General features: G+C 31.9%; 1 protein-coding gene across 2 annotated transcripts in view; it reads left to right on the top strand.

The window, feature by feature from the left end:
* The window catches only part of LOC126743426 (heterogeneous nuclear ribonucleoprotein K), a 192,130-nt gene that overhangs the window by 4,650 nt on the left and 163,609 nt on the right, over nt 1–23,871 (top strand). The window contains exon 2 of one of the 2 annotated variants that reach the window (XM_050450519.1): nt 9,204–9,277. The exons of the other annotated variant lie outside the window; for it this stretch is intronic. The gene's annotated coding sequence lies outside the window, so the exon portion shown is untranslated. The remainder of the gene's footprint in view (nt 1–9,203; nt 9,278–23,871) is intronic. 2 annotated transcript variants of the gene reach the window in all.

The following is a 23,871-nucleotide window of genomic DNA, read 5'->3' as shown; positions in this document are numbered from 1 at the left end:
TGCTCTAAGAAGTTGCTCTTCTGCAAAGAAAATGCTCTCTCCACTCTATAAAATGACTTTTTTAGCTGATGTAATGAAAATATTAATATTATAGTGAAATAATCATATTTACATAAAAAAATTAATTTTTGTTAAATTAGAAGTAGGCTTGGAAGTATCAGTAAATTTATGTAAGATGTGTTGTGCCTTGGGTTAATTAACTCATAAATATTTAATTTCAAATACATAATCAGTTTAAGTTCTGTTTATATATACACAATTCAAATAAGCAAATTGAATTGCAAATTTACAATTTGTTTTTGAACCTAAAACCATACTCTTTGTATTCATTCTATTAAGTTTTCATTAATTTTTACAAAGCCAATACTACAATATATTCAGTTTTAGGCTCATTACATCAGTAACATCCTGAAAACTTTTCTAATCGCAGAATGGCCAGAAGCCATAACTACTCAATGTGTTTATCAAACTTGAGATTACTATCAATAAACAATCTTAAAAAGTATTAGGCTTTGTAACACCTGTGGATCACAGCATGCTCTAACACTTGGTTCACAAAGCTGAGGGCACATTGGATATACTAAGATTAGACAAAAATAATACATCATTATTGCCTCTGCCTGCTGTGAATTATAATGATCTTTTTAACCTTTAGTTCATTGCCAGTTTTGTCAACATTTTTTGGAGAAGTAATTTATGAACAAATTAGTTAAATATTCCAATTAAAACAATATAATATCAGAGAAGTGGTGTGATTTTATATGTGTGAGTGTTCTTGTGTTACTTAATTACACCAAAGTATTTGACATTATAAAGTAGGTAAGTAAGGTAAAGAATATTAGAATTCCCGAAAGACAATCATCCTTAATAATATTTTAAGTTTTCAAATAAATAATTGAAACTCATATAGGTATGTAGTATATAATCAGTTTTTTAGATTACTTATGAGATTTGAAATGCACAATAATTCATGTAAATATTTATACATTTTTGTACAGATATAATGAAACATAATTTTTATTCGTCTATATAATATCTTGAGTCCCTAAAGAACTTGTCTGTGCTTGATGTTATATTTTTTATTTTATAAAAAACTTACATATTAAAAGTTAATGTAAATATTGTAATTTACATTACATGGTTGCCTTAACATATTGTAAATATACAAAATTATTATTTATAGTTAAATTAATCTACTTATTCCATGTCATTGAGAGGTTGACTTTGAATAGCAATGTTCGACATCATCTTTTCTTGAAGACCTTTCCTTAATTCTTACAGGACAATAAATAAAATATTACATAATAGACAGACTTTTAGTTGATATTAACACTAGAATTATTTTAAAACATGGAATTGACATGCATGTTCAAATAGAGCAGCTCCTTACAAATTTATGCCATATCATAGGGTCAAATGCAAATTGGTGTATATAATAGATTGACTACAGATTTTCGGGTTCACAATGACATTTTTTTAAACCCTTTAAAAGAAAAACATGCATCTTTCAGTTCTTTACCATTTTTAAACTCATTCCCCCAAATTAATTCTAAGCTAGCCAGTGGGTTAAAAGAAATGTAGCTGATTTGGGAGGTTTAATATTTAAAAAAATTAGATATTAGGATTGTGTTAAGGTCTGTTTGTCTGTAGTATATTCATGTGTCCCTAAACAACTTTCCTCTTATCTGTATTATACTATTTCTTGGCCAATAATGAATGATGTATTGTATTGTGTACTTATCCTTGAGGAAAATTGTCTCATTTTGCTTTGGGACCATGATTTTGAACTACTAAATTATTGCAACTTACTAGTGTTGCCAAGCTCTAATATAAAAATTTAAAAATTTTATTTTACATTTTAATTTTATGTGATATTGACTTTCTAGTATTTAAGTATAGTTCTCACTTATTTTAGCAATCTATGATACATACATATTTCTTTTTTGACTTGTGTATGTACTTTTGGTATTGTAAGCACTAATGAACTATTTGTATTTGTCTTAATATTGATCTTACTTAATGGGGACTTTTTATAACTACACTAAAAAATAGAAATTGTCCATAATTGAATAACCAAAACTCGAGAACATAATAAAAATGCAAGTCAAGTTTCTTGAAAATTAGAGATCCAGATTTTACATAACATCAGAACAAAAATACATCTCTGCTATTTCCATTGAAAATGTATATTAAGCAATTCACAAGATATAATCAAAACCCCGTTTCGCGGTTGGCAAGGGATTACAGTAATATATTTTTCTCCCTGATTTTTGATTAAAAAACCTGTTTAGAAGACAGAATTATATTGGGTTTAGAAATCAAAGGACTTGAAGTGTTGCCAAAGTCAGTAATTCATGAGATTCAAAGTAACATCTCATCTCAATATATGCATAGATAGCAAAAGTTGTTTTAATCTGGCTAGACATTGGTTATATGTATTATTGATAATTTTATAAATAAAGCAAAGTTAATGACTAAATTTGCAATTACAGAGGCATCATCAATACCATGAATAATAAGCAAAAAATTCTGAATTATTTCTCTGTGGTAGCTGTATATAATAGTGGGTGGTGTTAAGCATCCAATGTGGATTGATAATATTGCTGTATAAGTAATCATAGTCCAGGATTATTAGACGAAAAGATCAATCTGCTGAAAAAATCCCATCTGGCTGAATTTTTTACCAGAGCTTCTCTTCGACATTACAAATCATCCCTCAAAAGTTCCCATGAATCCAAGTGGAGATTTTTTTTTTATGGGGGATCAAAGGTCACAAAAAACACTTCTTTACAAATATCGTCGAAACTATCAATCCTACGATAAATTGAGCTATTACCTTTTTTGTTCAGTATGAAATTCTCCACAAAAAAGGTCTTATGCATTTTTTTTCGTAGAGACCTTCGATTTGAAGAAAATTGCGGTCAAAGTGTCGTAACTGTCAAAAATCATAAAATTCGAGTCAAAACGTGTTTTGAAATCGTTTCTCATTGAATATTTATGGTAGGGGCTCTATAGGTATTCCCCCTTGTGACCTAGAGCACAGCTGGCCCTTTTTTTCTATGGTCGTATGTGCGTCACTGTATACCTAGCTGTGGGACATTGACGTCATTTGATCAGTATTCTGTTATTCTCAGTTGTAAACAGACGTGTAGAATAATTTCTCACAGTTTTTTCGTGATATTATTCACCTAGTTATCGAGAAATGGTCGAAAATTGCATAATTTGCGACAAATCGCTGTCAGACGGAGCGACTGTTTGTGTCGAGCGCGGTATTAAAACCTTACGTGACGCTATCGAGCGAAATGATGGAAAAATTGCATTTTTGCGGAGTGTCGATTCGATAAAAGTACACGTGGTGTGTCGCAAGGAATATACTCGTGTATTACTGCTGCTAAAAGGGAGCGAGATGCTGTCCCCAGTACCTCGACTGCTGTTCTGAAGAACATGAAAGACGAGTTCCTATGAGTCGTCGGCGAAAAACCAAGCAGGTCTCCACATCGACATTTAAATCGACAGTGCTTGCTACAGCTCAAAAGCATAATGATTCTCTTGGTAGGATAGTTGAGAATCGTATTATTTATGAAGAAGTTTTAGTAGCAGTAAATGCGAAATATCATAGTGAGTGCTACGTCTCTTTCGCGCGACCTTTATCATTCTAAAAGCATGGGAGACCCCAAGATATGATCTCTTCAGCAATGGAAGAAATTTTTCATTACATCGAAAATAATGATGACTGTCAATTCACATTATCTGAATTGAAAAAGGTATGTACAGATTTTGTTCCTGACGATGTTACCGTGAAATCAAAACTCGTTGAAAAGTACGGTAAAAAAATCGGCATTACCACAAAGGAAGAGTCGAAGTTCGACTATGATTTGCTTCTTCGATGTTCGTCATGATATCTTGAGCAAAACCTGGTATGAAAATCGAAAATACGATGAAAAAGAAGAACGTTTCAGAATTTTAAAGGCCGCTGCAGCAATCATTCGCGAAGATATTCAATTTACACCTATTAATAGCGAATACTATCCTCCTACAAATCAAATGTTCGACAATATTAATGAAGATATTCCTGAAAGTTTGCAATATTTATTGGAATAGATTATCATTAAAAATAAAAAAGGAAAGCTGGAGCCACTGAAATTAAAGTGTACTGCTTTGAGTCATTGCATTATGTCAGCAGTGCGACCACGATCCTTCATATCGCGTTTACAAATTGGCTTATCAGTTTTTCTACATAGAAGATTCGGGTCTAGGCGTATTCTTGACATATTATCAAGTTTGGGATTATCATCATCATATAAAGATACACTTCTCTATGAAGTTGCTGCTATTCACCATCCTCAACCGTTCATATTACCACCTGAAACTGGAACATTTATACAATTCGAATTTGAATCCATTGGATTGGGGATGGACCATGGTTGATAATTATTTACAGCCAATACAAACATTATTGCCACCTGCTCCTGATGTTTTATTAAACACAATCTTTTGTAATTGTACGAAAGGTTGTGTCCTACATCCGCAATTAGCTCCACAACCGGACTTGGACTACACTCCTCTCCGATTTGCGGCTACTGCCATGGACAATCCTGTTTAAACATAAAATCGGACAATGAAGAGTCCAAAAACATTGAATTTAATGAAAATTTAGATCCAATGAATTTTTTGTGCTCAACACTTGAAGTTGGGGAAGACTTGGAAGATGCCGCATCATGTCACACTGATGACTAAATAAAAAATCCTATTTACATCATATTTTCGTTGTAGCTTCGTGGATTAGGCCTATTGGGAGACCACATGAAAAAAAAACCCGTCTGGTACTTTACCTCTATGGTGACGTGGGAAAAAGTACAATATTTAACAATTTTTTTCAATGTCCAACATTGAGAGTAAAATTTCTATAAAAAAATTACCTCTACAAAAAAAATGCATAAGACTTTTTTGTGGACAATTTCATACTGAACAAAAAAGGTAATAGCTCATTTTATCGTAGGATTGATAGTTTCGATGTTATTTGTAAAAAAGTGTTTTTTGTGACCTTTGACCTATAAAAAAAGCTCCACTTGGATTCATGGGGACTTTTGAGGGATGATTTGTAATGTCAAAAAGAAGCTCTGGTAAAAAATTCAGCCAGCTGGGATTTTTTCAGCAGAGAAAGTCCTGTCGTCCTGGATCAAATCGTCCTGGACTATCAGTCATTAATTTCATAGCTTTAAATTTAAGCTGATCAGTCAATTATTGAGTCAAAAGTCTTACCCAAAAGATGTTTTCTTGAAATTGTCAATGAAACAGGAAATCATTTCCATCTCTACTTAATTTTATATGCCCAATTATAATTTTTTGGACCACTTGATGGTATTGTATGTAACTTGGTGCATCCATTGTTTGAAATTAATAGGTAGTTAAACATAAACATTCATGAATATTTTAATAAATAATTTATTAGAAAATTAGTTATACATATTTGATTCTAATATATTCTCTTTTGTTCATTTTCCTTTTGTAACTAGTAAGGTGTGTCCAATTAGTTACAGGTTATAACTACAATGATGATGTTATAAGAAATAACAAAATAGAAAAAATTAAGAGTAGTAAAAAAAAAAAAGAAATGGTAATATATAACAATAATATAGTATGGTTGTAATTAAAGCTATAAGTTATTGTCTGAACCATTCTTTAGTATAATTATTTTTTGTTACTTTTGGGCAAATGACTGTGTGCTGTTACAAGTTGTTAAGTAGAAAATAAATCAAACAAAGGAATAACATTAATAAAACTATTGCTCTAAGTATTCAACTGATCTGACAGAATACAATAATTCTTTAAATTCTGGGATGATGGCATGCCTGCAAGGATTATTGTCAGCCGCATAGGGCTATCTCACAGTATTAAATGCCTCTAGAAAGATAGAAATGCATTTTCTACTATTATTCAAGTGATTTCACCAACATCAACCTTTGCAACAATCAGAGCTTTTTTCTAATATTTTTAAGAAATTATTTCTTTTGTATATTGGGTAATAGCTCTCTATTTTTGTATTGAGCGTTTTTTGAAGAATAGGTGTAACAACTTACTATGTAGATTAAATAAGATTAGTCATCTTATTTAATCTACATAAAAATGGATTATTAAGTGAGCAGTTTGGCAATATAAGTTTTTGTTAATTTTATGTCTCTAGTTGATGTTTACTTAATGATGCATTGCTTTTGAGGGTTAATATATAATTTCATTTATATTTACTGGGGAAAGGAATAAAGAGTTGCCTGAGCGATCACATTTAGATTTAATTTTTTTTCAAATTCTTTATTCATGTCATTCCAACTTTCAAGATGTTTAATTATGTCAATGAAAAAATATGAAACAAATATACAAATAATGTTGTTCACTATACTCACTAAAATTTATTTAACTAAAAAATTTTTATTTTAACCCAAAGACATTAAGACCTTAACATCCTAAGCCAAACAGAACAATCACAGACACACACAGATTTCTAAAAAAAACAATGTTTGATCCAAGTTTCTTTGCTAGGTTATCATTGTGGACATTCCACCTGAGCGTGAGATCCACATATAGACCCAAAAATTTTACATTAGTAATACTCAAATTTACATCACTTAAAAGGAGAATATCAGTTTCTGGGTTTTCTGTCTGGTTAGGAGCAGTCTAGCAGAGCAAACTGCAGCTTAGTCACCAACTGTACATCCTCACAAGACCCTACAGTGTCTTGCCAGGTAGTGAGATGTTGTGTCAACAGTAAAAAGGACATTCTTGACCGAATGTTTTGACATAGATAGGTCATTAAATTTATAAAGACTAAGAAAGTTATTGGACCCACGATTGAGCCTTGTGGACACCAATATTAAGGACTCAATTACTATTATCAGCTCTATTTCTAGTATAGTTTTTGAGCGCCTGTTTGTTGAAACATCTGGACTACTTCATGTCAACATGAGTTCTTACCAAAAAAGTCAACTTTACAAATCCTTCCTCATTCTGTCAGTATGTACATGAACCTATCCATGGAAAATCCCAGGTTTATGTTATGTATACAGATGTGGAGAAAGCATTTGATAGAGTGTACTGTAACACTGTACATTTTTGATATTTTTGTCAGATTTAGATACATACTTCATACATTAGTTGCCTAATTCAGTCAGTGTATAGGTTCCAGTATATGAAATTAAAGATTCCAAGTCATGTGCCTTTAAAAGTAGCTCTGGTGTTCCATGGGGCTCCAATCTTGCTTTTCTTTTTGGTTGCTATCAATGATTTTGTTTGCAATGTTAAAATTGCAAAGGGACTATTATTTGCCGACGATCATGTTTTCTCCAGACTCAATCAGAGAATGATTGTCAGGAGTTGCAAAATGAATCGTTTGATGTTGTTCTGATTTGAATTAAATATACCACATTGTTGTGGCATGATACAGTGCACAATTTCTCCTAAAGAAAATGAGGATTTATGCAGAATCAAGACTTGGTGAGACTGTAATTATTTGTCCTTTAATGTAACCAAAACAAATGTTTTAAATTTTAAGTGTAGACTAAAGAATGTGCTTTTGAACACAGAGCCTATTTTAAACACAAATTATAACAAGTTTCTGGGTCTAATAATAGATGACAAATTAAAGTTCGATAGACATATAGAACAATTATCACTTAAACTTGCTTCTGGTTGCTTTGCAATTAGAACCATTGCCAATCAACTTAATAAACAAATATCAAAAAGTATTTTGCCTTAATTGATCCCCACTTAAGGTATGGTATCTGCTTTCTTTTGGGGATGTTGCTCAGGTTACTTGTTTCGGTCTATCTTTATTTTGCAAAAGCGCGCCCTAAGATATCTCTGCAATATTGGATATATTCAGAAAGGATATTTTGTTTCTGAAAAAAATTTTAACCTTACCATCAATATTTATCCTCGAATCTGTTTGCTTAATGTAAAAAAATTATTCAACAGCAATTACTTCTCAGAATACTATTGTTACTTGCTCTACATTTAAAATAAACCTTCTTATACCTAGATCTTCCATGAACTATCATTAAACTATTTACTTTAGTAAGAAATTATTGTTTACCATCTTCCTATTTGCATTAGAAGGATTTCTAATTATATTAAATTCAAATGAAAGTTAGGACAATATTACTCAGAGGAGCCTATTATAGTGTGGATGAATATTTATTAGAGAAAATTTAGCTGTATTGTAATTTTAAGTTTTATTTTATGTATTAGATAAGAGAATAAGTATGAGTCTATAAGAATTTTGTATTCTTCAGATAATAAAGCATATTTTGAATTTGACTATCCCCTAGTTTTTTCTCGAAAACCGCTAGAGATAGGTGTAGGGAAGTATGACATGGGAACTAACATACTGTAGGTCGTCAATCACCCTGTATGATCTGTTCTTTGAGATACTTGGAACAAATTTTTTATCTTTCATTCTCTTATGGATTCACCTCTTAGATGTTCCCAAGCTTTTGAACTAATTTTAAGTCTTTTCTACTTGAAAAAGTAATTTGTTCTTGGGGCTTTAAAGGCATTTTTTATTTTGTTCCTAGCATTCAACTGATTTTCAGCAACTAGAAATATGTTTTAAGTCATTTTGTATTTTATTCAAGGCACTTAAATGTTCTTCCCAAATCATGAAGCAAAAAGTGCCACCCAGAAAAATGGTTCAATTAAAGTTTTTGATTGGACCTATTCTTTTATGACAATTAAATTTTCCGATTATACTAATCTGATCAATTGTATTAAGGTGGCGAAATTTATCTAATTGAAAAACACATAATTTATAAATTGCAATAATCAAATAGTTCGATTGAGTTTATTTCGTTTACGGTTAACGATAATATTCTATTAGGGTCATAATAGGAACGATAAAAGTCGTTTGATTATAACTAGAGAAGTAGAACGATTATGGTTGCCTAAAACTTCGATTGCACTGCTTTAAATTGTTACCATAAATAATCTGCGTATCCCATAATGCACCTAGGCAGTGTTGTCAATATAGAATCTTTGGCGAGATGATATTACGTAATCACATTTAGTTATCTATGAAGAGAATTCCTAAGGGAATAAATTGGCGACTTTGGCTTATAGGATTTACTATATTAATAGCTAGTGCTGGAGACAAGATGTGGTTACCGATTTTTAACCAATACTTAGACAAAAACATAATATACCAAACGTTGCAGGTTGTGTCAAAAGGGGTTCTGAAGGAAATCAAAGATCGCCAGTTTGATTGAGCTGCAACACTTTGATTACCAAGGTAAGTTTTTATACCATTGTTGCATTAAATGCGTTTTGCATTAATAAATACTCAAATAGTTAAATAGATACCTGATAATAATTTTAAGTTTTCTTAAAGATCCAACTCTACGAACTATTATGGTTTTGCCATACATATTTAAGTCAACAAATATTAAAACAAGCAGAAAAGGAATATGCTGGAGACCAAGAAGTGAAATTGCAGAAAGTTTTTTTTATGAGAGTTAATGTAAGTTGTAAATTATAACAAGCTAGAGTTGTAAAAGTATTTTTGGTAAATTTATGAATCACCAAAAAAATTATGTATTACACGAATATTGTTTTAATAGGTTGCAAACATGTTCTTAAATTTTACTCTCAAAATTTAACAAACTCTATTTTTTTTAAACTTAATTTATAATTACATTGTAATTACAAATAGTAGTACTTTAGATAGTAACTTTACTTATGCATATTTTTCTTTTATTTTAGGCCTTTGACGAAGCCTTATATTACTAAACAAAATTTTGAAAATTTGAGAACCATGACAAGGTCATATCCGAAAGGTCACCCTATTAGTATAATATAGTTTAACATATTTTTAAGACTTAAAAGTTTTCGTTCTTTTTTGAATATTTGTTTGACACTTTTAGTTTAAATAGGGGAGACCGAGGATACATGGGACAAGTTTTATTAAATGATCTCTAACTTTTTTTCGAAGAAATCTCTATCCATAAGGTTTTATTAATGTAATAAACAAACTTTTGTCATAATATGTTACTACATAGCATTATCCAAATAAATTTAAAAATATTTTTAAACTGGGATGAAAAATTTTTGGTCATTTGTCCAATGTATCCCCTGCTCTGGGGTAATAATGGACATGATATGGGGATATTTTGGACATTCATTTACTAATAAAGATAAAAAGTCTTAGAGTAAATATTTATTTAGGAAGCAACAAACTTTCAACTTTTATTTAAGTTAACCTAAATTCTGTCAAATCTGCGTTGAAATAAATCGAATCTTTGAAACGAGGACGCCTGTCTTAAATACCTTTTGGAAGCACAGCTATTACTTCTCCGAATGTTACAAAAGAAGATTCTTCTTCTGTAATTTTGAAGCGATTTGATGGAATCATTGATGGATGCAATCTTTTAAAAAATCGAACCTGAAATCCATCGAAAAGTTTTCGTTCTACCCGAGCAACATAATTTCTTCCAGAAAATGGTGTTTTCCCGGAACTTTGACAACAATGAAACCGCCTTTTTCTACATCGTGGGTATCCTGAATTGTCTCTTCTTCTTCCTCCCACTCTGAGGAGGAATCTTTTGTTAGTTATTCATTTGTCTCTTCATCACTAGAGTCACTATCTACTAGAACTTTTGTCTTAATCTCCTTAACCTTTTTTGGAGGAGGCTTCTTTCTTGCCAATAATTCTTCTTTTTCTGGAGTGTCAGTAACTCAAAAATCATACATTTTCCTCGTTTTCTTCCTTTTCTCATAGGTTTTCGGGGTTCCGCCTTTGGATAAGGACTTATTTTGTCTGGTGTAATAAAGTTAGATATATTTAAAGGACTGTTAGCAGTCCCAGTAACGCTAGTGCTAGGAATTGAGGTTTCATCGGCAGCGCGATTTCCGTCAGTGGCTGGAATTAGGTTTTCATCTAGGTTTTCTGTTTCGGCGAAAATACAGCGTCCACCAGATTGATTGGTAATTACATCTGGAGCAGGTCGATCTGAAACTGACGAACACAAAAACTCGTGTTCTTGAAATATGTCCCGATCAAAAGGGAAAATTCCACTTTTACGAAAGCCAGACTTTATATTTTCTGGTGTAGCAGCACGATCCCAGGTCTTTGAACATAGCTCCGCAAGTGAGTAAATAGAAAGAGTTTCATTTGGATGAGTCATCATAGAAGAATTTAGCTTCGGAAAAATATCTCTTGAAAGGTCCAAAAACAGATCGGTCAAGAGGTTGTAATTTATTTGATGTATGCGGAGGTAAGGTCAAAACTTCAATACCATTTTCTTTGCAAAATGTTATGCCATCATCACTTAAATGGGATTCATGGTTATCCAATATCAGTAACACGGGGTTATTTTTACTACATCTGATATTTCGTTGGAAAAACTGAAGAACTTTAATAAAATTATCTGTTGTCATTCAGCCAGATTTATTCACAAGACCCATAGATCCTTGCATAGCTCCAGACATCATGCGGTGCTCGTCAAAACGTATTCTGGGAAAAATCCATACTGGTGGTAATGCATTTCCATTTGCACAAATTATTCCAACTTGGGTTACTAGCTCACCGCGTTCTCTAGATGTTACTTGCCCTATTTGCTTTTCTCCCTTTTTTCCTACAATTTTTTCAACAGGCGGTACTGTAGTAACCCCTGTTTCGTCTAAATTAAAAATTTGGCTTGCCTCATAGTTATGCCGGCTGTAAACAGTTTTGAGCTTGCCAAAGAATTCCCCAACAATTGTTTTATTAAACGCCGTCATACGAGCAAGAGATGTTGCTTCCGGTTTTCGAATTGAGAGTTCTGGATTTCTCCTCAAAAAACCGGCAAACCACTCGTTGCCAGCCATTGCTTGTGTTGCCCAAGAATCCGGGATTAAAAGCTTATTTCGAGACACAAACTGAAATGCTAGTTGTCTTGTTTTTTTGGAGTTAATCCATAGAACATAGATGAACATTTGAGTAAATATTCAGCTAATGCTTGTTCCATTTCTGGAGAAAAAATTTGACGATGTTTAAAATTTGGTTCTAAAGATATATTTTCTATCACCTGTTCTCTAGCCCTTTTCACATAAATAGCTAAACGAGACTTAGTAACATTATACCCCTCCGAAACTTTTCGCAAGCTACCAATATTATTTAAGACATCCTCTACAGCTCTTCTTAGATCTCCTTCAGGGAATTCCCTGTCGGTTTTCTTTTTATACTCTCTCACCATCTGAAATAAAAAAATAAATAAAAAAATAAAAACATTCTGGGGATACAATGGACAATTACGGACATCCGTCCATTGTATCCCCCATTGACCCTATAGTAAAATTATTCTTTTTCCTAGAAAACTAAACAAGCAATTTCAATTATTTGTTTCTTATAACCATATTTTATAATGCACATCACCACTAAAATAATTAGATATTAAAAAGTGTTGCATAGAAAATAATAAATGGTTACATTACTTATCGTAAAAGTTACAAACAGACTGGCTGAAACAGGAAAACATCGATAAAAATAACCACACTCAATCCTTGCTACCTTGCGAATGTCAAACGATTGTTCGGTAGTTATTGCATTAATTTACCATATGAGGGCGCTTCAAATACATATTAAGCGGGAGTTTTAACCATGTCCATTCTATCCTGGTGTCCATTGCATCCTCGGTCTCCCCTAAACTTATATACTTGTTACATATTATTGTCTTTTTATACATCTAATTATCCTTCCCTAAACAAATAGTCATAGTTTTAATAAAATTTATGTTAATATTCATATATGGTGGTAAAAGAAAGTTTATTGTTTTTCATGAAATATTTTGAAAAAAAAAATGAAAACAGTTCTGAATATCATTAAATTATTAAAATCATCTATTCACAGACATACATTTAATAATTTATAAAAAAAAACACAAAAATTATATTTATAATGTGAAAGTTTATAACATACATTGTATTGTATATATATATTGTCTCTTTATTCTTATAGGACGATTTATAACCTGCAATACCATTTAGAAACAATTTCATGGAATTATTAGGTAATTCTCATACATTTTTTCTGAGATATTGAAGATTATAAATTCTAATAATAAAGCGAATTTTTTTTCTAATAATAATAAGCGATTTGATTATCACAATCGAAGAGTTTTGTTGTAATAATCTTAAGTTTTTTATTGTGATAAACGAGCAGTTCGATTGCCATAATCTAAATTTTTGTTAATGGTTATAGCTACTTATACAATAGCTATTAAAGTATTTTATTGTGGTAAAGGAACTATTCCATTGCCATAATCAAAGTTTTTGTTAATGGTTTTTAATCAATTTTATACCTACAATATATCTATTTGATTATTTTGTGATTAAAAAAAATATCTGTTAGCTCCAATTAGACCACTTTAATTGCGACAATTAGATTATTTCATTGGCGCCTATTTACCCTATGTTTTTGATTAGGTTAATCGATCATTCTTTAACCGTTAACGAAGTTTTTCTCGGTATGTTATAATTATAGAAGAAATATTATTTTATGTTTTTAAGTAATTTTGAGCTTATGGTATCTATTTCTATACAGTAGGTCCAGTTTTAAATATTTGTATTTATCGAAGGCTCAATGACCTAATGGAGAAGCAGGCACTGGAACTTCTGCCTGAAGTGTTCCAAACAACCCTTAAGCAGATTGCTTGAAAGTTATTTTATCAATTTAAAAAAAAAACTGCTTTCCAGCTTTTCAGGATTCAAATCAAACCTTTTCATTTCCACTTTTTCGTAATAAAGGTACATCAACGTAAGTTTCGTCCATTATTAGTGTCATTTTTGTCAGTCGGCTGGTCCCTTCGGCCGGTAATCACATCAAAATCGACACGGACGACCTCCATCCCTCCCGTTTTGCTGACGATTGTATCGCGTGTCGAACGCGTCCCAGTTGCCAGGCAACCGGTTCTATTGCCATACACCAGGACGTAGTCCACCACCGCGGTCAGCGCGTGAATTTTTAATAACGCACCACAGTCATCATTTATTTACCAATGCCCCGACGGCGATTATTGGTTCTTTAGGGGAGTCCCCCCCCCAGGTGGTTGAAAAGACTCTCGGCCCCCTCCCAAACCCCAAACGGTCTATTGGAAATATTGGACCTACTATGAAGGAAATACTGCCGTGGTATCTTTTTTTTTTATTCAGTTGCCAATTCTACATAATGGTTAACTAACATAAATACATCTAATGTTTGGAGCTTACTTGAACAATAATATATGACTTTTTAACTACTATATTATCTGAGTGATCAGTAAAACTCAAACAGACAGCCCATGTTATAAATCTGTGGCAAATTTCACCTTAGGTTTAAAAAATGTTTTTCAGATTGGACATTATTTGGACGTCACTGTATGTTTAGAAATACTATTTACGTTCAATGCACCTCAATATTATAACTACAATATTTACAATATCACACTTTTTATTAATTCACAAAAATTGAATGGGGAAAAAGGTTAAAGACAATTTTAAAAAGATACTATGCTTAACTTGTTGATAAACTAAAGTAACTAAAAAAAATTAAATATATATAGAACAAATTATAAATATACAGGGTGTCCCAAAATTAGTGGACGAAACGCGAACCATGTATTCTTTGGTCAAAAATAATCTCACTTTTTCCTATAAACATATATCGGCAAACGCTCCCCAAGGGAGCTACGCCCCTTTTAAAGGGGGCACCTGAAGATGGTTTTTTCCACTTATTTTCGAAACGGGTAAATATAAAAATTTTAAATTTTGGTATTCTCCCAATTTTGATATGCTGAATTTAGTTGTCATTTCATAATTTTCATTATTTAGTCAGGTGCGTATCATTTAGGGGGTGAACCTAAAAAAATACTTAAAAAAAAATTGTTTGCAAAGTTTTTGTTTTTGTTTCTTTAAATTTTAAAAATTTAAAGCTTTTTACGTAAAAAAGTACCTCTTGGTCAATAACGCTAGGAATTACCATTTTCGAGAAAAACGCATTTAAAAATAACGCTGCATAGTATTATTAATAACAATTTTTATTAAAACTCAATAGCACGCTTCAAAAGTAAATTGACAAATAAAATTGCAAACAGATAAAAATACTAATTTATTTGAGGCAAAAGTTTCCGTTTTCCTGAATGCATAACCTGGATCTTTTTTGAATGTTTTGGGTCGATCTAAGAATTTCAAATCGGTCTCTTGGCCTGCAGCTGCGAGAATTCGCCTCTGAAGCTCTTCTGGAGTATCAATTTCGGTGGCATAAATAATATTGCACATATTACCCCAAAGAAAATAATCCAGAGGATTAAGGTCGGGCCATCGTGCAGTTTATTGGACCACCTCGGCCTATCCATCTGCCTGTAAAATTATTGTCCAGCCAGTTTCTCACCTGTCGACTGTAGTGAGTTGGTGCCCCATCGTGCTGAAAAATCATTTCCAGCCGAGTTTCTATGGGAACATCGTCCAGTAAATCTCTGAGATTGTTTTGAAGAAAATTTAAATAATGACGATCAATTTATCTCCTATCAAACCCGCCCATACGTTAAAGGAATATCTATGCTGAAAGTTAGTTCGTCGAACTACTCTCGGATTCTCGATGCTCCAAAAATGAGTATTACGGCTGTTAAAGCCCTTACTCCTAGAAAAAGTTGCCTCATCTGACCACAAAATTTTTTGACGAAGATTTGGGTGATTTAAAATCCAATGACAAAAGTCTACTCGAGATGGAAGATCTTCTTCTTCTAACTCCTGAACCCTTTTATAATGGAAAGGATGGTATCCTAACATCTTAGTCATTCATTCCGAAATAAGCCATAATTCCAGTTAGTCGTCAAAAGAATTTGTTTTGGGGTGTTTGATGTTTGTGATAAGACTTATCCAAGTAAATAAAGTAAATAATAATAATAGTAATTAGAGTATTTTGAAATGAATTTAATGCGATCCGACGATAATAATTAATAACGGGTCGAAAAGTCTTCCATAGTTAAATAGATATTAACAATTTGAATGCAAAATGACAACTAATCAATTACAACAAATGTTAATGTCATTATGCAGTGTGTCAATTTTTCCAAAGCCTGCTACTAAGTTTTCATAAAAATTGGTAGTGAAAATAATACTATGCAGCGTTATTTTTAAATGCGTTTTTCTCGAAAATGGTAACTCGTAGAGTTATTGACCAAGAGGTACTTTTTTACGTAAAAAGCTTCAAATTTTTAAAATTTAAAGAAAAAAAAACAAAAACTTTGCACACAATTTTTTTTTAGGTATTTTTTTAGGCTCACCCCCTAAATGATACGCACCTGACTAAATAATGAAAATTATGAAATGACAACTAAATTCAGCATATCAAAATTGGGAGAATACCAAAATTTAAAATTTTTATATTTACCCGTTTCGAAAATAAGTAGAAAAAACCATCTTCAGGTGCCCCCTTTAAAAGGGGCGTACCTCCCTTGGGGGGCGTTTGCCGATATATGTTTATAGGAAAAAGTGAGGTTATTTTTGACCAAAAAATACAGGGTTCGCGTTTCGTCCACTAATTTTGGGACACCCTGTATATCATCCAAACCGTTGACTAAATAACAATTCTTTAATGTCAAAATATGCCAAAAATGATTGCACTACACGGATTATATTATGTTTATTGATTCAAACCCAAATATAAATATTGTATTAACGTAGAGTCTATGCAAACGAAATCATACCAAAATGCAATGTCCCATAAATGCAGGTTGTCACCTACTAAAGTTAATGATATTTAAATCCGCCTATTAAAAAATTCTTAATCTTGGAATTAGCACTGGAACCAGCTTGGCTGTTTGTATTTGGTTCTATAGTAAGTAAATATTAAAGGAAAATGTCGAGTAAAATGCTGTGATATGCGGAGGTGGAGAAATAACTCCTGTATGACGTAGATTCAATAAATGTACGTCGGTCCTATATCGTATTTTGTTCGTCAAATACGAGGGGCAATTTTTTTCAGAGAAAGAAGGTGTTTATAATTATGCGGAAACAGTACTTTTAAATTTGGGTATGGCACTTAAAAGTAGATTGTAAGATTATAGGTATAGATGCTGAATAAAATAGCCCTGATGTAGAGTCTTGTAGTACGCCGCATGTCAGTGATTCCACGGATTATACACCGCTGCTAGTTTAAACATACTGTTTTCTAGTTCTATGCAAAGAAACATGTTTGAGGTTATTGACCGCAAATACATTAGCAAATTTTCTTCGCTAAACAAAAAACTAAAAAAGTGAGTGAGTGCGAAGGATAAACCACAAAAGGAAAAACTTATTAATATCGTTGAAAATCAATCCTCTCAGTCATTTAATAAGAACTTGATGTCCTTAATAAGGGTCTAAACTTTGCACCAGTTTCAAATTGCAAAAACAACCTGGACGAGATTGTAGTAAGTGTTGAATCATCAATTCAGTACTTGCCAGAATCTTCGAAAGGTTTTGCTAAAGAAACGATTCGCAACCAACTTACAAAGAATCTTTCCAAATTAAAAAACACATCAAGAAAAACACAGAAAAAGATTGTTTCTATTTAAAAGCTGACAAGGGAAATAAAGTTGTTATTTTAGACAAACTTTGATCTTATTGACAATGGCCCATAGAAAAAGATTTCTAAAAACCTTTTATCAAAAATGATTTCGCAGGTTAAGCAGGAAGCATTAAATGACTGCAAAAACCTTGTTTCCTCTTCAGAAAAATTCAAGTTATAACTTTTGAACCCAACAATTCCAAAATTATATTGTTTAACAAAAATCCATAAACCTGGCAATAAAATAAGACCACCAATGTCTCCACTATAGGATCTCCAACTTACATTTCAAAATTTTTAGTAAAGCAGTTTGAGACATTAAAAAACAACAGCCAATAGTTTATTTCAAAAGTCAATAATTTAATTCTAAGTGAAAATAAAATTCTTGTTTCTTTCGATGTATCTTCTTTGTTCCCAAGCATTCCTATACCAGAAACTTTGGAATATCTGATTGGACTTCTGGAAAGTAATGGTTTCGATAATATCCAAGAAATAATTAAATTAACAAAATTTTGTATGTAACAAAATATTTTTCAATATAACAACCCATACTATGAACAACTAGAAGGTACAGCCATGGGTAATTGCCTCTCTCCCTTCCTAGCAGAGCTCTTTATCAACAATTTTGAATTAAAAGCAAAAAATACATTCCAATACTTTCCATGAGTTTTGTTAAGGTATGTTGATGATGTGTTTGCCGTGTTCGACAAAAGCAAATGCAATATTGATAATTTTATAGAACAACTCAATAACTGTTTTCCATCTATTAAATTTACCTTCGAACAAGAAACAAATAACCAACTTTCATTCTTAGATACTCTTGACATCAAAAATAATAATAAGTTAAAATAAGATATTTATAGAAAAGAAACAAATACTTCTATATACATAACTAGTGACTCTAACCCTTGTTTTCAACATAAAATGGCTAGCATGCTTTTCTTGGTACATCGTTTTGTCTCATTTCTTCTAAGAATAGCAGATTTAATAAAGAAAAAGCAACAATTAAAACGATTGCTAGGGTCAATGCTTATGACGATAAGATTATTGATAAGCTGATTAGAAGATATAGGTTTAAAGTTAATCTTAAAAACTCTACCACATTTCAAAAAGATGAAAATAAGTAAACTTTTGTTGCAATACCATACGATCCTATCTTGACGAGAGGCTTTGATAGGGTTTTCAAAGACTTAGGCCTAAGAATGGTCTATCAAAGTTCGGCCAAGTTACGAAGTTTTTTAGGAAACCCAAAAGATAAAATAATGAAAAGTCTGGGATCTATGAGATTAATTGCAACGATTGTGATAAAAAGTGCATAGGACAAACCAGAAGATCAAATTAATGTCAGATTTAAAGAACATGTAGCTCATGTGGTGAAATATGGAAGAGTTGAAAAGTCAAGTGTGGCTGAACATGTTTCAAATACTGGTTTGGTCACTTCGTAGGGATAGACTACTTAAAATTACTTAAACCGGCTAATAACAATAGAAAATTAGGTGCATACGAAAGTTTAGCAATATTCATATCAAAAAAACATTCTTAACTGGGATAAAGGTCCAATCCTTTATAGTCAATTATATAGTTTAGTTAGTGTTTAAGTTTTTTTTGGCCATGCTTCATTGCTTTTTCCGCTCTATTAGTTACATCATTAGAATATAAGGAGATTTGTAAGTAGTTTTAATCTTATCCTGAAGATGCGAACATTGTTAGCAAAACACGTGTCGAGAGTAAAAATAAAGTGTTTTGGTTAGTGGTAAAACATTAGAGCATTTGTTTTACCCCGATCGGTAGCTTCAATAATATCAGCAGTCAAGTGCGGTTGTGCAACTAAAGCCCGATTTAAAAACCTGATTGATATACTGGTAAATTATTATGCCTATCAAGATAGTCTCGGATTCGCACATTCATTACTTACTCCAAAGTCCTTTCGACAAAACCGGTAAAATACTTATTGGCCTTAAGTCTTATTTTGAACAAAAAACATCTATCTAAACAGTTATCTAATATGCAAGAATTGATAATATTGGTTAAAAAAGAAGCAACCACATCAGCACATAACAAAACCCTATCAAGACTTATTTGATCGGCCTCAAGTGAATGGTTTTTAATCATATTAGTGGGTGTTACGATATTAACGGTACAAAAGTTAAATTTTTCAGGTGTTGAAACCTATGGTTATATTTATAATAATTAAGGAGGTCAATACATATCTATTAAGCTATTATGTGTTTATACTTGCATAAAAATGGTTATTTATATCATTAGTTCATTGTATTCCATACTGCTTATACTAAGATGTTGATAATAATTATGTGAGATACTCTAACCAAATGTACCCATTTCAGAAAGCAATTACTTGGGATTCTCTATGAAAGGCCTTTGATAGGTGAGCGTAAGTGCTCTCAAACATCAAAACATAAGCAATCAAATTGTTTGAAACCCATGTTACCAAGTACATAACTTCACCTAAAAGCAGATTTATCATAAACTAACTTCTCAAATCAAGTTTTAGAGACTAAAGTTGATTAGACCTTGAAATCAAAAAAATCATCAGCTTCAAAAATTATAGAGATAAGATAAATGAACGTGTTAAATTAGATCACTGTCTGAGATTGACTTTGATACTAAGGATATTGTGGATGAGAGACCAGACACAAGGAGGATATTGTGATCAAGTGTTCTAATTAAAAAATTTAATTGAGATCTACAGCCAAGAGCAATCAGTGAATGTTAATGAAAGATTTATGTAAATAGTAATGAATGCTCGGAAATTGAGTTTTTTTACTTTAGGAATAAGGCTGATGGAGCCAGGTGATGTATTAAGTGACTGTATAAAGAGCTGGGCAATTTGTAAATATGTGTATATATTCAGTAACTTAACTAATATGAGAGCTAACTTCACAGGGAAAATTGTTATTAATTATCTGGAAATTTGCGGGGTTTACTTTAAAGAAATAACTGAGTAGATATTCAATACATATTTGAACCAGACATGCTTTAAATCAGGTAAATAAATCTTCAGATTTTTCTGCGCAATCTGTGCAATGTAACGTTTGGTATTTTTGGTGGTTTGTGGACACATACGTGGTATGCGGAAGAAACAATATGCAATACTACCATGTACCGTTGGCGGGATGATAGCTGACCTAGAAAATGGTACAAAAAATCTTATTACTAATATACTATTTTTGTAATTAAACTAGCAACATGGAAGCTTCCAGTAAGGAGTCCAGAAAACTCTATATTTTATTTTCACCATAACAAATAAGTTCTTCCAGTTAGATAAGGCCGAAGAAAGATAAGTGACCCAGTCAAATGTCTTTGTAAGATCCAAAATTATGCATGGTCAGACCTGACTCAAAGCCACTGGCTCGTTGAATATAAGATATCAACTTAAGGTGTTAATAAGAGTCGATCAAGAGTGAGATAGGTTACTACTCCTCTGACTAGGTACATTAAAAAACTCCTGCCTAAGACAAATAGGTATTCCTTCCCTTCTGAAGGCGGTCTGTACTGTCCTTGGTGTACTACATTTTGTGGCTAGAATTCTTTGATTTTTTGAAAACTCAATATGACATAGTCCTTTGTCGTGATTTCAACAAAGCTTTTGACTTTGTCATCAATATAATTTTTCTTCTGAAGCTTAAAGTCTTTAATTTTTATGAAAAAATCCATAACTAAAAATGAAAATACTTCACAACTTGTACCTATTACAGGACGCTACAGTGTGGTTTCAGTAAGTAACAAAAAAATTGACAACTGTTAATAAAGCTCATTGATCCGTCTCTTATTGACTCAGAATTCACATTTTTTGCTGATGACGCCACATTGTCCATGCTGACACATTAATTGGAGGCTCAGAAGATGGTGAAGGAAGAGTTTGGTGAAAACATGGTTCTGATGAACGCTGACAAAACGATTAGGAGGGTCTGCAGAAACTATAAAACCTATAGAACTCCTACTAAATCTTCTGCTTCATAGATCTCACATTGACCACTTAACATATTTGATACTATAAATCATTACTGTTATTATAATCATACTGCTTCGACTTATGTTATCCTAGCATGGGTGTTATGGGAAATTCAAAGCAAAGGTATTATATGAGGTTCGGGCTGGTCTGAGAGCTAAGTGAAGAATTCCAGGCAGCTTTTGAAGAGTTAGATATGAGTAAAATGATTATGGTTGCTACAGTTCTTTTAAGAGATTCTAACAATTTTTGCATGCATATTTTTAAAATATTTCTTTGTTTTATACGTTTGACTATAAAATGAAAGTAGAATTGTCGTTACTAACATAGTAGGTTTAACTTCCAAACCTGGTCATTTATTCGATTTTTTGTTTCTTTATATCAATTTGTGACACAAAATGCTACTGGTCTAATATTAGTGGAATATCGCTTAGGGTTCACACGCAATTTCATACTTAAACAGTTAGATTAGGCGATTTAGCTTCTTTCCTTCCAGCGGCCATCCCGTTACGGGTAAACATGGTCAATTTTTAATGGGGCGAATGTGGGTCACATCTTGGTTATAATGTCTGAGGACTCATTAGGCAAAAAAAACTTTTATTAACATTTATATTGGTAATTAGACGGAAAAAAGAGGCCGCCAAAGGGATTTTTACAGTAGATATTATAATTGACATGTTTGATTATGTCTTAGGCTTCAATCAAGGGCCTGACCATTTTATTGAGTACGTTTCCATTTTATATCTTTTCATAACAGTCTTGTGGTTCAGAATAAAGAAAAATAATTAGGAGCTTACTGGAAATAAAAATACGCCGATTTCAAATTCAGACCTTATTCTTCTGTCATTCGCACGCCTTTAGAAACAAAGCCTCCACGAGCTAATGAAAAAAATGCCGAATGGTTATTTTTTGTTTTTTTGTGGGAGATGGTATTTCGCGAGAAAGCGATGTTAATAGCCTTTGTCTTGATGTTAATTTAATATATTCAATTATATTTTGTAAGAAAGATTAATTTTTTCTCCTTTGATTGAGCTGAAGTTATTGTTTACAGAATAGCTGCATTTTTTTAACAAATGATAAAAGTCTGCAGACAAGGCAGGAGAAGGTAAATACATCAATAGACAATCACAAAGAGCTAATAAAAGAAAATGATACTTTAATTTTACGTATGGTTGATAATACAGTAGAACCTCGACTATTCGTTCTCCACGGAGCCGAAGTTAGCACGGATAATCCGAACGTCAGTTTGGCCAGTGTTAAAAGTCGTATAGTATATAATGTTAGTAACCGACGTATTCTGCACAACTTGAAAATGACTTGAGCTTAGAACATTGAATGCCTAGAATAAGCTTAGCTGCAAACCAGAGGCGAGGTTGTTTGAGTTCACCTTTCTCTCAGACAATGATATCAAATCAACTTTCCAATTTTTTATTCAATATATAATTTTCTTAATCCACTACATATTTTTTTAATGTGTTGGTATTTTGTAACATGTAAAAAATGTAGTTTTTAAAAGTTTCGCTGATTAATAATATATATTTTGAGATTAATCAACAAATATTCCTGAAAAAAATCAACTTGGCAACATAGAATACCTCTATGTTTACAATGCACGCATCCGATGTTTCCACTTTGTGTTGTTTTTATAGATATTTTTTCATATCTGTGAAGCTAGCGCCCGATCGATATTCAGCAACCAAAATATAGAACGCAGCATATGTCGTTTGCCAGCAACCTATTTATAGTCCGCGCCCGCTGTTATTTAATCGATATAATGCCCGTATCTCCTGAAATTGCCAAGAAATTTTTATATTTTTTTGTCCAGATATTAACAATTAATAACTAAATCGATTTATAGTGGTTGTAAACCTCTACAAATAACAGTTTCTTGGTAAAAAATTATTGAATTGTTAGATGTTAAAAAATTCAAAGGGCTATGTAACTCGCTAATGACTATAAGGAAAAATTTTATCCTTATCCTTTGGCAGTTATAGCCATTTATAACATCTAACTCAATAATTTTTAATTAAAAAACTAGAGGTTTGCAACCATTTCAAATCCGTTTAGATCCGTAGATATTTATTACATATTACAGAAAAAAGTTTAATTCAAATCCTTTAGAAGTTAACCTTTTAATTAATTTTTACAAAAAAAACCGTTTGTCGCGGTTTATACCTACTATAAACCGATTTAGTTATCCATTGTTAATATCTAGACAAAAAATTATTAAAAATCCTTTGGAATTTCAGGAGATATAGATAATTAGATAAGCTTACAATATAAATATAAATACAAAGAAAAAAATCCATTAGTGTGTATTAATTCAGCATGTAACTGTAAAGAGGAAATAAAG

This window comes from Anthonomus grandis, chromosome 12, assembly GCF_022605725.1.
Source record: "Anthonomus grandis grandis chromosome 12, icAntGran1.3, whole genome shotgun sequence".
NCBI classification, from domain to species: domain Eukaryota; kingdom Metazoa; phylum Arthropoda; class Insecta; order Coleoptera; family Curculionidae; genus Anthonomus; species Anthonomus grandis.
This window is presented reverse-complemented; position numbering and strand designations above follow the sequence as displayed.